We start from the raw sequence: 15030 nt of genomic DNA on the forward strand, positions 1-15030 counted from the left end.
AGAGACCTGTGCCAGCATCCTGATGCTGTCCAGGTGTGGTGTTGTCCTCGGTCTCTTCCTGAGAGAGACCTGTGCCAGCATCCTGAGGCTGGCCAGATATGGTGTTGTCCTCGGTCTCTTGCTGAGGGAGACCTGTGCCAGCATCTTGAGGCTGGCCAGTTATGGTGTTGTCCTCGGTCTCTTGCTGAGGGAGACCTGTGCCAGCATCCTGAGGCTGGCCAGGTGTGGTGTTGTCCTCGGTCTCTTGCTGAGGGAGACCTGTGCCAGCATCCTGAGGTTGGCCAGGTGTGGTGTTGTCCTCGGTCTCTTGCTGAGGGAGACCTGTGCCAGCATCTTGAGGCTGGCCAGTTATGGTGTTGTCCTCGGTCTCTTGCTGAGGGAGACCTGTGCCAGCATCCTGAGGTTGGCCAGGTATGGTGTCGTCCTCGGTCTCTTCCTGAGGGCGTGCTGTGCCAGCGTCCTGAGGCTGGCCAGGTGTGATGTTGTCGTCCTTGGTCTCTTCCTGTGGGGAAGCTATGCCAGCGTCCTGAGGCTGGCCAGGTATGGTGTTGTTTTCGGTCTCTTGCTGAGGGAGACCTGTGCCAGCATCCTGAGGCTGGCCAGGTATGGTGTTGTCCTCGGTCTCTTCCTGAGGGACACCTGTGCCAGCATCCTGAGGCTGGCCAGGAGTGGTGTTGTCCTCGGTCTCTTGCTGAGGGAGACCTGTGCCAGCTTCCTGAAGCTGGCCAGGTGTGTTGTCGTCCTCGGTCTCTTCCTGAGGGCGTGCTGTGCCAGCATCCTGAGGCTGGCCAGCTGTGATGTTGTCCTCCTGGGTCTCTCTCTCCTCGGTCTCTTCCTCCTCCCTCACTTCAGGCATGGTGTCCTCCTTGATGATGTTTACTCTCAGGGCAATGATTGCTTCTTGAGCATCGATGTCTTCCTGTGTTAGGGTCTTTTCCTCTGCGACTATAGTCGACTCTATCTCTATGACTGTCGTCATCTCTGATAAATCCTCAGAGGAGGAGCTTGAGCTGTCCTCTTCCTCCAGACCCAGAGATGAATGGTCACTATCAGTCCGGCTGTCACGTGATCCAACCTGTGAAAAATAAACATTCATTTCCAGGATGCTGCCCTTGATGGACTTAGCAATAGGACAGCCCAGGTGGAGAGGGTGTGTGTCTGGATGGCAGCATAGGGTGGCAGGCATGCTATGGCATCTGGCAAGTTTCCTGGAATAATGCTCCTCCTCTTTTTCCTGGCCCTTAGATGGCAAGGTAAAGGTATAGGGAACAGGTTCAGCTCTCCTTAGGGATCCAGGATAAGTGTAAGGCTCTGTCAGGCGGAGGACAGTGCCTGGCTGCCTGGGTTTCTCAGGATTCACCTGGTTGTGGCCACAGTCCCCCGCAGGTGACTGGTGCTGCAATATAAGGTAAGTTGCCATCACCTCGTCGTATTTTTGGTCTCTCAGGGATTCAATGATTACTTCAGGCTTATAGCCCATGACTCTCATGGTCCCGACAATGCTAGGGCTCGGGGTGCCTGGGAGGCTAGGGGTGGAGGTAGGTGGTGAACGTGCCTCACTGGCCCTGATCATGGGGCGCCTCATGATGTCCTTGATGGTGGGCCTTCTGCCGGGATTGATTATCAGTAATTCCAAGATGACATTGAAAATGTCGATAGAAACATGCTTAGGAATGGTGAAGTTGCCTGAGGTGACCTCGTTCCTCATGCCTGCCACAGATTTGGCTTGGAAAGGGAAGTGCCCAGCCACCATGAGAAAGAGGAGAATCCCTAAACACCACATGTCGATGGGGTACGCATCGTATTCCCCCCGTGCAAAGAGTTCTGGGGCACAATAGGGCAGAGTGCCACAGAAACCCCGCAGCTTCTGCCCAGGAGTTACTTTCACAGCGAGGCTAAAATCAATCAGCTTGGCATTCCCCCTGCAGTCCATAAGGATGTTGGTGGCTTTTATATCTCTATGGACAACTTGATTGTTATGACAGTAATTCACTGCATGCACCACCTGAGTAAATATCCTTTCAGCCTCGTACTCCGGTAGAGACCCCCGTTCCAGGATCCGCCGCAGCAGCTCTCCCTCTGAGGCATGCTCCATCACCAGGTAGGTGATCTCTTCCGTCTCGATCACGTGAAAAAGTTTGATGATATTGGGGTGGTTCATGGATTTCATAACGCTTATTTCACTGTTAAAAATCGAGTTGTACTTCTTCTTATTTCTAAGGAGTTTTACAGCCACACAGGTCACAGTGGGAACATGGAAGGCGAGTTTCACTTCAGAAAAATGTCCGTGTCCCAGAGTCCTCATCATTCTATAGTCGGTGTTGAAGGGGTCCTCCACAGAGGAGCAGGCCTCCATGTCCTGCTTCAGAGTCAGGCCCTCCTCCTTCATATGGCTAGAGACAAAAAGTTCAATGAGAAAGTTGACAGACTTAAAATCAGGCCTAGGAGAGTATTTAGAGCTATGAATTCCTACATCCAAAAGACTAGGAAAGGAAGGAAGGAAGAGGTCAGACACATTTCAGACCACCTAACTGGGTACTTAAATGCTTAGATAGACAAGAATAAAGTATGTTCCAAAGCAGTGTAGAGCAAACTATGACAGATTGATTTGACAGGAATCAACTGCAAACTGGAAGAACCAACCAAAGGATTCTAGAAACTAAGAGCCACTGATAAGAAAGGACGGTCATCCCCTAACCCTGAGCTCACCTGTACTGGGAGAGAGCAGGCACGAATAAAATTAGATGCGAGAGAAGTATATAGAACAACAGACACCTGCCAAGCCCGGCGGTGTCCGTGCTGGGCAGCCAGGCCCTGAGTCCAGGTACAACTAGCTCTGCAAAGGACCTACCGAAATTTGGTTCTTAGGATCCAGGTCAGGTGGCTCACAATTACTCCAAACCCAGCTCTAGGAGATCCTACACCACGGGCCTCTGAGGGCATCCATACACATGTTCACATGCCCACACGCAAGTGCACTCTCTGCTACTACACATCAATTACATGGTGATAATGTCTATCTAGATAATGCTACAGGTAGTTATGATCTCCCACAGAAGAGCTGCACATCAAAACTAGTTCCAAGAGTACATGCTCTTGAAATGATGGGCCAGCTCTCCAGATTACGCCATCCCCAAAAATCTTTACTTTAAAGCAAAGAGGGTCCCTTACATGAATTGGAGGAGACTTTCTGTGTACAAAATAAACATAATAAAATGATCTCAGATAGAAAAAAGAATGAACTTACTATGATGGTTCAAAATCTTCACAAATCCAGGAATGTCCTGTCACGGGTGCAGAAGTCAAATTACTCTCTAACAAGAACTTCTGCTCTGTTAAGACAAGAGGAGAGGAGAATGGTGTGAGTGTGTGAGGGAGGGACTAGAAGGAGAGTTTATGTTTATTAAACAAACATAATAAAATATTGTAGGTTAGAGAACAGAAGGCACTTACTATAGGGTGGTCAAAACAGCTTCTAAAATGCGAGTATAGTTAGTCTGTCACGGGCACAGAAGTCCAGTTGCTCTCCAACCAAGAGCTTCTGCTCTGTAAGACAGGAAGCAGGCTCAGCCAGAGCCTTAAGTGGATAGGTGTCACAATGGCTCCTTGTGGTGTCAGAGCAAGGAATGGACCAGTGATCACTAGGCACATCTTCCTGGTTCCCTCACATTCTGTCCTCAGGGACAGAAAAGCTGGTCTAGGGCAGTGGGGCAGTAGAGGCCTGAGGAAGCTGGTTACACTCCACTGTCTGTCCACAGTGATGCCCAGAGACCCACCTCTTCCTGCTAGGTCCACTGCCCATGGTCCACAGTTTGCCCAACGTGGTGCCACCTGGTTGGAACATTGTTCAAACACTTGATTCTTTGTGGGACTCTTGACACCCAAACCTTAAGGAGGACACACACACACACACACACACACTCTACATATAGAAATGATACAACTAGCTGTGTCCTGACTGAGAGTCCTTCAAGGGTCAGCTGATGGACCTTAGACAAGAGGTTGCGGTGAAAGTCAGGAAAGTCTCATAAAGGATAAATACTTGGCAGTTGGCAAAGCTAGAAAAGTGGAAGCAGGAGGATCAGTTCAAGTCCTCTTTGGCCACACAGAGATGCTGAGGCCAGCCTGTGCTACAGGAGACCCTGCCTCACCAAATACAAAAGCAATAGCAAAGAGAAGATGAGGAAGGACTGCTTTTGTTTTCTGCATGACCTAGGTTCCCAACTGCTTCAAAAGTTCAAGGTTGCTGTTACACGCGGGGCCTAGCCACAAGTGCTTGTGACAACAAAGCTTGAGGGTGGAGGGCTGATCAGCCATTTCCATGCTCCTGAAGCTAGGCTGCTGTCACCTCCCACCAAAAGTTATCAGTTTTTCACATTAAGTGGACCTCACAGCACCCACCCAAGCTGCGGGACATACGCCAGAGAAACTGGGTGGAAGTTTACAGGAGGTCACAAGGATGTTCACTCTTCAGAGAACGTGCATCACTCACTTGAGCACTGGATAGCAAGTCTAGTTAACTAAACCATCACACAATGAAAGGGAGACACAGGCACCGTTCAGCAAAGGGCACCAAAGCGCAACTTGCCAGTTCTATAATCAGATATCAGATTTTTGGAAGTCACAGACCATAGACATTCCTCTCATCACCAACACCTTGGCAAAACAGAAAGGAACCTGAAGGGCTTTGTTGCTGGACCATGAAGGTTCTGTTACCCACTGCCTTTCCACAAACATGAACAGATTAAGGTTGGACGAAGGAGTCTTATCCAAGCCTAGACTTGGAAATTTGGGTAGGCTGCCCTTGACCAAAAAGACAGGTGCTTATTTTGGGGCTTGGGGTCTGTGCAGTCCTGGGCAGATAATTCCAGCACTAGGCGGTTTTTGTTCCTGAATATGTTCTTTGAGCTGTAGGACCAGCAGAACTCAAGAGCACAGGCTCGACCCTTTGCTTCAAAATCATTATTGCCCACCCCTCCGGTGCCTGATAACACCCTAGCTTGGTGCCATAATCGCCCTCCTCAAGATAGAAGATAACCCACGAACGTACAGCTGCAGGCAGAGAGAAGGACAGAAGTAGGCTGGAGGGACAGGGCATGGCAAGTCTCACCAAGGAAAGTCCCATCCTTCCTCAAAGAACAAGCTCCTTTTAGACTTACACTTATTCTATCCCTGAATTCCTTTTCAGCTGCCCTCTTCCACAATCACCATCACAAGATCTGAGCTGACGCTTGTCTCTAGCCCCTTTGTTGGACTCATGCCTCTTGACCTGCCAGGAAGATCCTGAGATAACCAGCCTGGAGGAGCCTCTGAGCTAGAGCCCAGAGACACATTGGTGTCCTTCCTTAAGAGACCATCCCGTGTGTCCATCAGTCCTCCGTACAGGAGTTCACGGCACTTGGCCCGTACTTGTACTTGGGAAGCAAGGTGCTGAACAGCAAAGGGAAAGAGTGAGGGGCTTGGAAGGGGTGGGCAGTAGGCAGTGTCATCAGGGGAATATATTCAAAGTTCTCCATGTCCATGTACGGAAGTGTCACTGGGCGATCCATCACTCGTGTTGTGTAGTTGATATAAATACTGTGATAGCAAGATACAATCAAAGTGACCGTGAGATAGATGAAGAATATAACGGTAAGCATAATCATGCCTGAAACCAATGAATGAATAAATAGAGGCGATTGCCACATAACCGACAGTGTTAGAGGGAAACTCAATCAGCAGAGGGTCAACTGGTCTGGTTGTCCTAGGGGAGCTGGCCAATGCTGTGATTCACCAACTCTCAAACCATTCAATCTAGCAACCAATGGCTGCCACACTCGATGGGACCAAACCCAGTCCCAGTGAGTTCTGTATGGGGCCAGATTCCACCATTCCTCACAAGGACTCTTTGTGATATAGAGCAAGGAAGGACCTAGCCATGCCTGGGCACCAACCACATCGATTCCCCCAGTTTCTGCCCTCAAGGACAGGGAAGGCATGGTAGCAGGAAAGGCAGGTAGCAGAAGGAGTAGGGACCTGAGCCAGCCAGCCAGTTCTGTCCAGTTTTCCCTTGGTGCCAGTGACCCTCTTCCTCCTGTAAGACCCCACTTCCCCACACAATGCCACATGCCGGGGCCCAGTGTTCAAACACGTGACTCTTTGTGGTACATTTGCCATCTCAAGCAGCAGGCTCCAGAGGGTTGTTCTCCGGTGCGCTGTGGACACTGATGCCCATCCTTTAGGGCACAGGTAGCATGCTTCCCTTTTCCTCTGCTCCCTGGCACTCTAGAGGCTCTCGGCATACAAAGCTCAGCACATACACACTCGTCAAGGACATCAGTCCGTTTCTCACTGGACTCAGGTGAACGAGAAATGGAGAGTGGCCTCGGGTTGAGGTTAGGATGCTGTGCTGGCTAATCACTGTTGTCAAAATGAGTACACCAGGAATTAACTGAGAGGGTGGCTCTCAGGAGTCTATGGGGTGACCCTACCTGAGACTGCTAGCAGCAGGGGATATGGAGCCTGATGTGGCACCCTCCTGCAGCCATGCAGGACTTCCAGTCAAGGGGGCCAGTGGAGGGAACTCACCCACCCACAAAGCCTTCGACCCAAAGTGTGCCCCGCCTACAGGAAATGCAGGATTAAACAGGGAGCCCAGATGGAGGGAACTGGCAACCAATGACCAACCCAACTTGAGACCGACCCTAGGGGAGAGAGAGGCAACCTTTGACTCTACTAATAATACTGTACTCTGTTTGCAGATGGGAGCCTAGCATAACTGTCTTCTGAGAGGCTTCATCCAGCAGTGAATGGAAACAAATGCAGAGACCCACAGCCAAACACTAGATGGAGTTTGGGGAATCTTGTGGAAGAGTGGGAGGAAGGAGTGAGGGAGCTGGAGGGGTCAAGGATACCACTAGAAGACCCACAGAATCAACTAAACCAGGTCCATGGGGGCTCACAGAGACTGAATCACCAACGAAAGGGGCATGCCTGGGCTGGACCTTGGCCCCCTACACATATGTAGCAGAGGTGCAGATTGTCCTTCATGTTGGTGCCCTAACAACGGGTGCCCTAACAAGGGCTGTCTCTTCCTCTGTTGCCTGCCTTTGGATCCCTTTGCCCTAGCTGCTCTGCCTTGTCTGTTGTCAGTGGGAGAGGATGCATGCATCCAACTTGATGTGCCAGGGTGAGCTGGTGCCCATGGGGGACCTCCCTTTCTCTGAGAGGAATGGGAGTGGGGAACGGTGTGAGGGCGTGTGAGGGAGGGAACAGGAGGACAGTTTATGTTTATGAAACTTACTCTACCGTGGTCTGAAATCTTCAAAAATCTAGGAATGGCTTGTCACGGGTGCAGAAGTCCAGTTACACTCTAACAAGAACTTCTGCTCTGTAAGACAAGAGGAGTGGAGAATGGTGTGAGTGTGTGAGGGAGGGACTAGAAGGAGAGTTTATGTTTATTAAACAAACATAATAAGATATTGTAGGTTAGAGAACAGAAGGCACTTACTATATGGTGGTCAAAACAGCTTCGAAAATGCGAGTATAGTTTAGTCTGTCACGGGCACAGAAGTCCAGTTGCTCTCCAACCAAGAGCTTCTGCTCTGTAAGACAGGAAGCAGGCTCAGCCAGAGCCTTAAGTGGATAGGTGTCACAATGGCTCCTTGTGGTGTCAGAGCAAGGAATGGACCAGTGATCACTAGGCACATCCCATTGGTTCCCTCACATTCTGTCCTCAGGGACAGGAATGCTGGTCTAGGGCAGTGGGGCAGTAGGGGCCTGAGGAAGCTGGTTACACACTAGTGTCTGTCCACAGTGATGCCCAGAGACCCACCTCTTCCTGTTGGGCCCACTGCCCAAGGTCTACAGTTTGCTCCACGTGGTGCCACCTGGTTAGAACATTGTTCAAACACTTGATTCTTTGTTGGACTCTTGACACCCAAACCTTAAGGAGGACACACACACACACACACACACACACACACTCTACATCTAGACATGGTACAACTAGCTGTGCCCTGACTGAGAGTCCTTCAAGGGTCAGCTGATGGACCTTAGACAAGAGGTTGCCGTGAAAGTCAGGAAAGTCTCATAAAGGATAAAGACATGGCAGTTGGCAAAGTTAGAAAAGTGGAGGCAGGAGGATCATTTTAAGTCCTCTTTGGCCACACAGGGATGCAGAGGCCAGCCTGTGCTACAGGAGACCCTGCCTCACCAAATACAAAAGCAATAGCAAAGAGAAGATGAGGAAGGACTGCTTTTGTTTTCTGCATGACCTAGGTTCCCAACTGCTTCAAAAGTTCAAGGTTGCTGTTAAACTCGGGGCCCAGCCACAAGTGCTTGTGACAACAACGCTTGAGGGTGGAGGGCTGATCAGCCATTTCCATGCTCCTGAAGCTAGGCTGCTGTCACCTCCCACCAAAAGTCATCAGTTTTTCACATTAAGTGGACCTCACAGCACCCACCCAAGCTGCGGGACATACGCCAGAGAAACTGGGTGGAAGTTTACAGGAGGTCACAAGGATGTTCACTCTTCAGAGAACGTGCATCACTCACTTGAGCACTGGATAGCAAGTCTAGTTAACTAAACCATCACACAATGAAAGGGAGACACAGGCACCGTTCAGCAACGGGCACCAAAACGCAACTTGCCAGTTCTGTAATCAGATATCAGATTTTTGGAAGTCACAGACCATAGACATTCCTCTCATCACCAACACCTTGGCAAAACAGAAAGGAACCTGAAGGGCTTTGTTGCTGGACCATGAAGGTTCTGTTACCCACTGCCTTTCCCCAAACATGAACAGATTAAGGTTGGAGGAAGGAGTCTTATCCAAGCCTAGACTTGGAAATTTGGGTAGGCTGCCCTTGACCATAAAAAGTCCCCTGTTTCTCCAAAAAGACAGGTGCTTATTTTGGGGCTTGGGGTCTGTGCAGTCCTGAGCAGATAATTCCAGCACTAGGCGGTTTTTGTTCCTGAATATGTTCTTTGAGCTGTAGGACCAGCAGAACTCAAGAGCACAGGCTCGACCCTTTGCTTCAAAATCATTATTGCCCACCCCTCCGGTGCCTGATAACACCCTAGCTTGGTGCCATAATCGCCCTCCTCAAGATAGAAGATAACCCACGAACGTACAGCTGCAGGCAGAGAGAAGGACAGAAGTAGGCTGGAGGGACAGGGCATGGCAAGTCTCACCAAGGAAAGTCCCATCCTTCCTCAAAGAACAAGCTCCTTTTAGACTTACACTTATTCTATCCCTGAATTCCTTTTCAGCTGCCCTCTTCCACAATCACCATCACAAGATCTGAGCTGACGCTTGTCTCTAGCCCCTTTGTTGGACTCATGCCTCTTGACCTGCCAGGAAGATCCTGAGATAACCAGCCTGGAGGAGCCTCTGAGCTAGAGCCCAGAGACACATTGGTGTCCTTCCTTAAGAGACCATCCCGTGTGTCCATCAGTCCTCCGTACAGGAGTTCACGGCACTTGGCCCGTACTTGTACTTGGGAAGCAAGGTGCTGAACAGCAAAGGGAAAGAGTGAGGGGCTTGGAAGGGGTGGGCAGTAGGCAGTGTCATCAGGGGAATATATTCAAAGTTCTCCATGTCCATGTACGGAAGTGTCACTGGGCGATCCATCACTCGTGTTGTGTAGTTGATATAAATACTGTGATAGCAAGATACAATCAAAGTGAGCGTGAGATAGATGAAGAATATAACGGTAAGCATATTCATGCCTGAAACCAATGAATGAATAAATAGAGGCGATTGCCACATATCCGACAGTGTTAGAGGGAAACTCAATCAGCAGAGGGTCAACTGGTCTGGTTGTCCTAGGGGAGCTGGCCAATGCTGTGATTCACCAACTCTCAAACCATTCAATCTAGCAACCAATGGCTGCCACACTCGATGGGACCAAACCCAGTCCCAGTGAGTTCTGTATGGGGCCAGGTTCCACCATTCCTTACAAGGACTCTTTGTGATATAGAGCAAGGAAGGACCTAGCCATGCCTGGGCACCAACCACATCGATTCCCCCAGTTTCTGCCCGCAAGGACAGGGAAGGCATGGTAGCAGGAAAGGCAGGTAGCAGAAGGAGTAGGGACCTGAGCCAGCCAGCCAGTTCTGTCCAGTTTTCCCTTGGTGCCAGTGACCCTCTTCCTCCTGTAAGACCCCACTTCCCCACACAATGCCACATGCCGGGGCCCAGTGTTCAAACACGTGACTCTTTGTGGTACATTTGCCATCTCAAGCAGCAGGCTCCAGAGGGTTGTTCTCCGGTGCGCTGTGGACACTGATGCCCATCCTTTAGGGCACAGGTAGCATGCTTCCCTTTTCCTCTGCTCCCTGGCACTCTAGAGGCTCTCGGCATACAAAGCTCAGCACATACACACTCATCAAGGACATCAGTCCCTTTCTCATTGGACTCAGGTGAACGAGAAATGGAGAGTGGCCTCGGGCTGAGGTTAGGATGCTGTGGTGGCTAATCACTGTTGTCAAAATGAGTACACCAGGAATTAACTGAGAGGGTGGCTCTCAGGAGTCTATGGGGTGACTCTACCTGAGACTCCTAGCAGCAGGGGATATGGAGCCTGATGTGGCACCCTCCTGCAGCCATGCAGGACTTCCAGTCAAGGGGGCCAGTGGAGGGAACTCACCCACCCACAAAGCCTTCGACCCAAAGTGTGCCCCGCCTACAGGAAATGCAGGATTAAACAGGGAGCCCAGATGGAGGGAACTGGCAACCAATGACCAACCCAACTTGAGACCGACCCTAGGGGAGAGAGAGGCAACCTTTGACTCTACTAATAATACTGTACTCTGCTTGCAGATGGGAGCCTAGCATAACTGTCTTCTGAGAGGCTTCATCCAGCAGTGAATGGAAACAAATGCAGAGACCCACAGCCAAACACTAGATGGAGTTTGGGGAATCTTGTGGAAGAGTGGGAGGAAGGAGTGAGGGAGCTGGAGGGGTCAAGGATACCACGAGAAGACCCACAGAGTCAACTAACCCGGGTCCATGGGGGCTCACAGAGACTGAATCACCAACCTAAAGGGCATGCCTGGGCTGGACCTTGGCCCCCTACCCATAGGTAGCAGAGGTGCAGATTGTCCTTCATATTGGTGCCCTAACAACGGGTGCCCTAATAAGGGCTGTCTCTTCCTCTGTAGCTTGCCTTTGGATCCCTTTGCCCTAGCTGCTCTGCCTTGTCTGGGTGTCAGTGGGAGAGGATGCATGCAGTCCTTTTGGCAACTTGATGTGCCAGGGTGAGCTGGTGCCCATGGGGGACCTCCCTTTCTCTGAGGGGAATGGGAGTGGGGAACGGTGTGAGGGCGTGTGAGGGAGTGTGAGGGAGGGAACAGGAGGACAGTTTATGTTTATGAAACTTACTCTACCGTGGTCTGAAATCTTCAAAAATCTAGGAATGTCTTGTCACGGGTGCAGAAGTCCAGTTACACTCTAACAAGAACTTCTGCTCTGTAAGACAAGAGGAGTGGAGAATGGTGTGAGTGTGTGAGGGAGGGACTAGAAGGAGAGTTTATGTTTATTAAACAAACATAATAAAATGTTGTAGGTTAGAGAACAGAAGGCACTTACTATATGGTGGTCAAAACAGCTTCGAAAATGCGAGTATAGTTTAGTCTGTCACGGGCACAGAAGTCCAGTTGCTCTCCAACCAAGAGCTTCTGCTCTGTAAGACAGGAAGCAGGCTCAGCCAGAGCCTTAAGTGGATAGGTGTCACAATGGCTCCTTGTGGTGTCAGAGCAAGGAATGGACCAGTGATCACTAGGCACATCCCATTGGTTCCCTCACATTCTGTCCTCAGGGACAGGAATGCTGGTCTAGGGCAGTGGGGCAGTAGGGGCCTGAGGAAGCTGGTTACACACTAGTGTCTGTCCACAGTGATGCCCAGAGACCCACCTCTTCCTGTTGGGCCCACTGCCCAAGGTCTACAGTTTGCTCCACGTGGTGCCACCTGGTTAGAACATTGTTCAAACACTTGATTCTTTGTTGGACTCTTGACACCCAAACCTTAAGGAGGACACACACACACACACACACACACACACTCTACATCTAGACATGGTACAACTAGCTGTGCCCTGACTGAGAGTCCTTCAAGGGTCAGCTGATGGACCTCAGACAAGAGGTTGCCGTGAAAGTCAGGAAAGTCTCATAAAGGATAAAGACTTGGCAGTTGGCAAAGTTAGAAAAGTGGAGGCAGGAGGATCATTTTAAGTCCTCTTTGGCCACACAGGGATGCAGAGGCCAGCCTGTGCTACAGGAGACCCTGCCTCACCAAATACAAAAGCAATAGCAAAGAGAAGATGAGGAAGGACTGCTTTTGTTTTCTGCATGACCTAGGTTCCCAACTGCTTCAAAAGTTCAAGGTTGCTGTTAAACTCGGGGCCCAGCCACAAGTGCTTGTGACAACAACGCTTGAGGGTGGAGGGCTGATCAGCCATTTCCATGCTCCTGAAGCTAGGCTGCTGTCACCTCCCACCAAAAGTCATCAGTTTTTCACATTAAGTGGACCTCACAGCACCCACCCAAGCTGCGGGACATACGCCAGAGAAACTGGGTGGAAGTTTACAGGAGGTCACAAGGATGTTCACTCTTCAGAGAATGTGCATCACTCACTTGAGCACTGGATAGCAAGTCTAGTTAACTAAACCATCACACAATGAAAGGGAGACACAGGCACCGTTCAGCAACGGGCACCAAAGCGCAACTTGCCAGTTCTGTAATCAGATATCAGATTTTTGGAAGTCACTGACCATAGACCCTCCTCTCATCACCAACACCTTGGCAAAACAGAAAGGAACCTGAAGGGCTTTGTTGTCGGACCATGAAGGTTCTGTTACCCACTGCCTTTCCCCAAACATGAACAGATTAAGGTTGGAGGAAGGAGTCTTATCCAAGCCTAGACTTGGAAATTTGGGTAGACTGCCCTTGACCATGAAAAGTCCCCCGTTTATCCAAAAAAGACAGGTGCTTATTTTGGGGCTTGGGGTCTGTACAGTCCTTGGCAGATAATTCCAGCACTAGGCGGTTTTTGTTCCTGAATATGTTCTTTGAGCTGTAGGACCAGCAGAACTCAAGAGCACAGGCTCGACCCTTTGCTTCAAAATCATTATTGCCCTCCCCTCCACTGCCTGATAACACCCTTGCTTTGTGCCATAATCGCCCTCCTTAAGGCAGAAGATAACCCATGAATGTACTGATGCAGGCAGAGAGGAGGACAGAAGTAGGCTGGAGGGACAGGGCATGGCAAGTCTCACCAAGGAAAGTCCCATCCTTCCTCAAAGAGCAAGCTCCTTTTAGACTTATACTTATTCTATCCCTGAATTCCTTTTCAGCTGCCCTGTTCCACAATCACCATCACAAGATCTGAGCTGACGCTTGTCTCTAGCCCCTTTGTTGGACTCATACCTCTTGACCTGCCAGGTAGATCCTGAGATAACCAGCTAGGAGGAGCCTCTGTGCTAGAGCCCAGAGACCATCCCGTGTGTCCATCAGTCCTCTGGACAGGAGTCCACGGCACTTGGCCCGTACTTATACTTGGGAAGCAAGGTGCTGAACAGCAAAGGGAAAGAGTGAGGGGCTTGGAAGGGGTGGGCAGTAGGCAGTGTCATCAGGGGAATGTATTCATGGTTCCCCATGTCCATGTACGGAAGTGTCACTGGGCCAGTCAGTTCTGTCCAGTTTTCCCTTGGTGCCAGTGACCCTCTTCCTCCTGTAAGACCCCAGTTTATGTGCAAATATGTGAAGCTTAGTTAGTGGGTAATTCCTTTCCATATTTGATGTAAAATGGAAAATTAACTTGTTCTTTAGAATAAGCAGTGAAATACTAATAATACAGTGTCAGCGGAATCAGGGAGGAAAACGCATGCTTAGCTACTGCCAGTGTCATTTTGCCCTGGGGTTTGTGGGGTTCAGGATAGGGGCAGGAAAACCCGGATGCTCTGCTAAGTCCAACCGAACACTGTTGGATGTGGGATTTGTGAACACAGCCCTAAGATTAGTTGGGAAAACATCCCAGGATCAAACTGGTTCAGCCGAAGGCAGAGGATGGTGGCTGTGGAGCAATAGGCTAAGACTACTGAACTCCTTTGGTTTTCCTGATGAGTGAAAATGGATCCCAAAGCATTTGTAATGGCTTTGCAACCCTCCAGGTTGCTGGCCACCATGGTTGCTGTTGGAGCCTTAAGGATTGCATTCTTGCTAAGAATCCTACAATGACTGTGTCCCCATTTTACAGATGGAAAACTGCGGCTTTTTGATGGTCATCGTTTTTTGTTTTTTGTTTTTCAAGACAGGGTTTCTCTGTGTAGCCCTGGCTGTTCTGTCGTTTACTCTGTAAACCAGGCTGATCTCAAACTCAGACAGCCACCTTTCTCTGTCTCACAAGTGAAAGATTAAAGACTTACACCACACACACAGACACACACACACACACACACACACACACACAAAAGCCAGGTGATCAAAAGACCATATAGTTCAGTTCAAAAATCGATTCAAAAATCAGAATTGTATGTAATCTTTATGGTATTAGTAGATTTCCCTGAATCTTATTGTAATTGCTGGCTCTCCATATGTAGAATGAGTTGTTCGGCATATAGAAACTGCTGACTTTATTCCTGATGGTTTAGAATTAACTTTATTATTTATGCAACTGCAAAAGGCTTAACAAAAGTAGAAACCCTCCATTATATATCACGCGGATTCGGTCTCATACCGGCTTCCAGGTCCATTGGTACAAGCAAATGAGGAAACTGATCAATTACAACACCTCAACATTTCATGAAAGACACGATGTTAAAAGTAAAAGTTAATTTTTTTTCTATAACTTGGGCAACAATCAAAGAAATAATAAAAAATGTCCCACTTGTCCTCTGTATAACCACACTCGACTGCGTGCTGGAAATAAGCCTAGGGATACCAAAAGAGTGAAATATGGCAGATGGATGTGTTTCATTCTGCACAAATTGGAAAACAAAGGTATGTACACCGTACCATAGGTGTATACCCCGGGTTTCAACGGGCAACT

At 49.5% G+C, this 15030-nt stretch overlaps 1 pseudogene; it reads right to left on the reverse strand.

The window, feature by feature from the left end:
• Positions 1 to 1485: 1485 nt before the first annotated feature.
• LOC132653955 (sperm motility kinase-like) lies at positions 1486 to 2389 on the reverse strand (annotated as a pseudogene).
• Between the last annotated feature and the right edge of the window lie 12641 nt (positions 2390 to 15030).

Source organism: Meriones unguiculatus, chromosome 5 (genome assembly GCF_030254825.1).
Source record: "Meriones unguiculatus strain TT.TT164.6M chromosome 5, Bangor_MerUng_6.1, whole genome shotgun sequence".
NCBI classification, from domain to species: Eukaryota; Metazoa; Chordata; class Mammalia; order Rodentia; family Muridae; genus Meriones; species Meriones unguiculatus.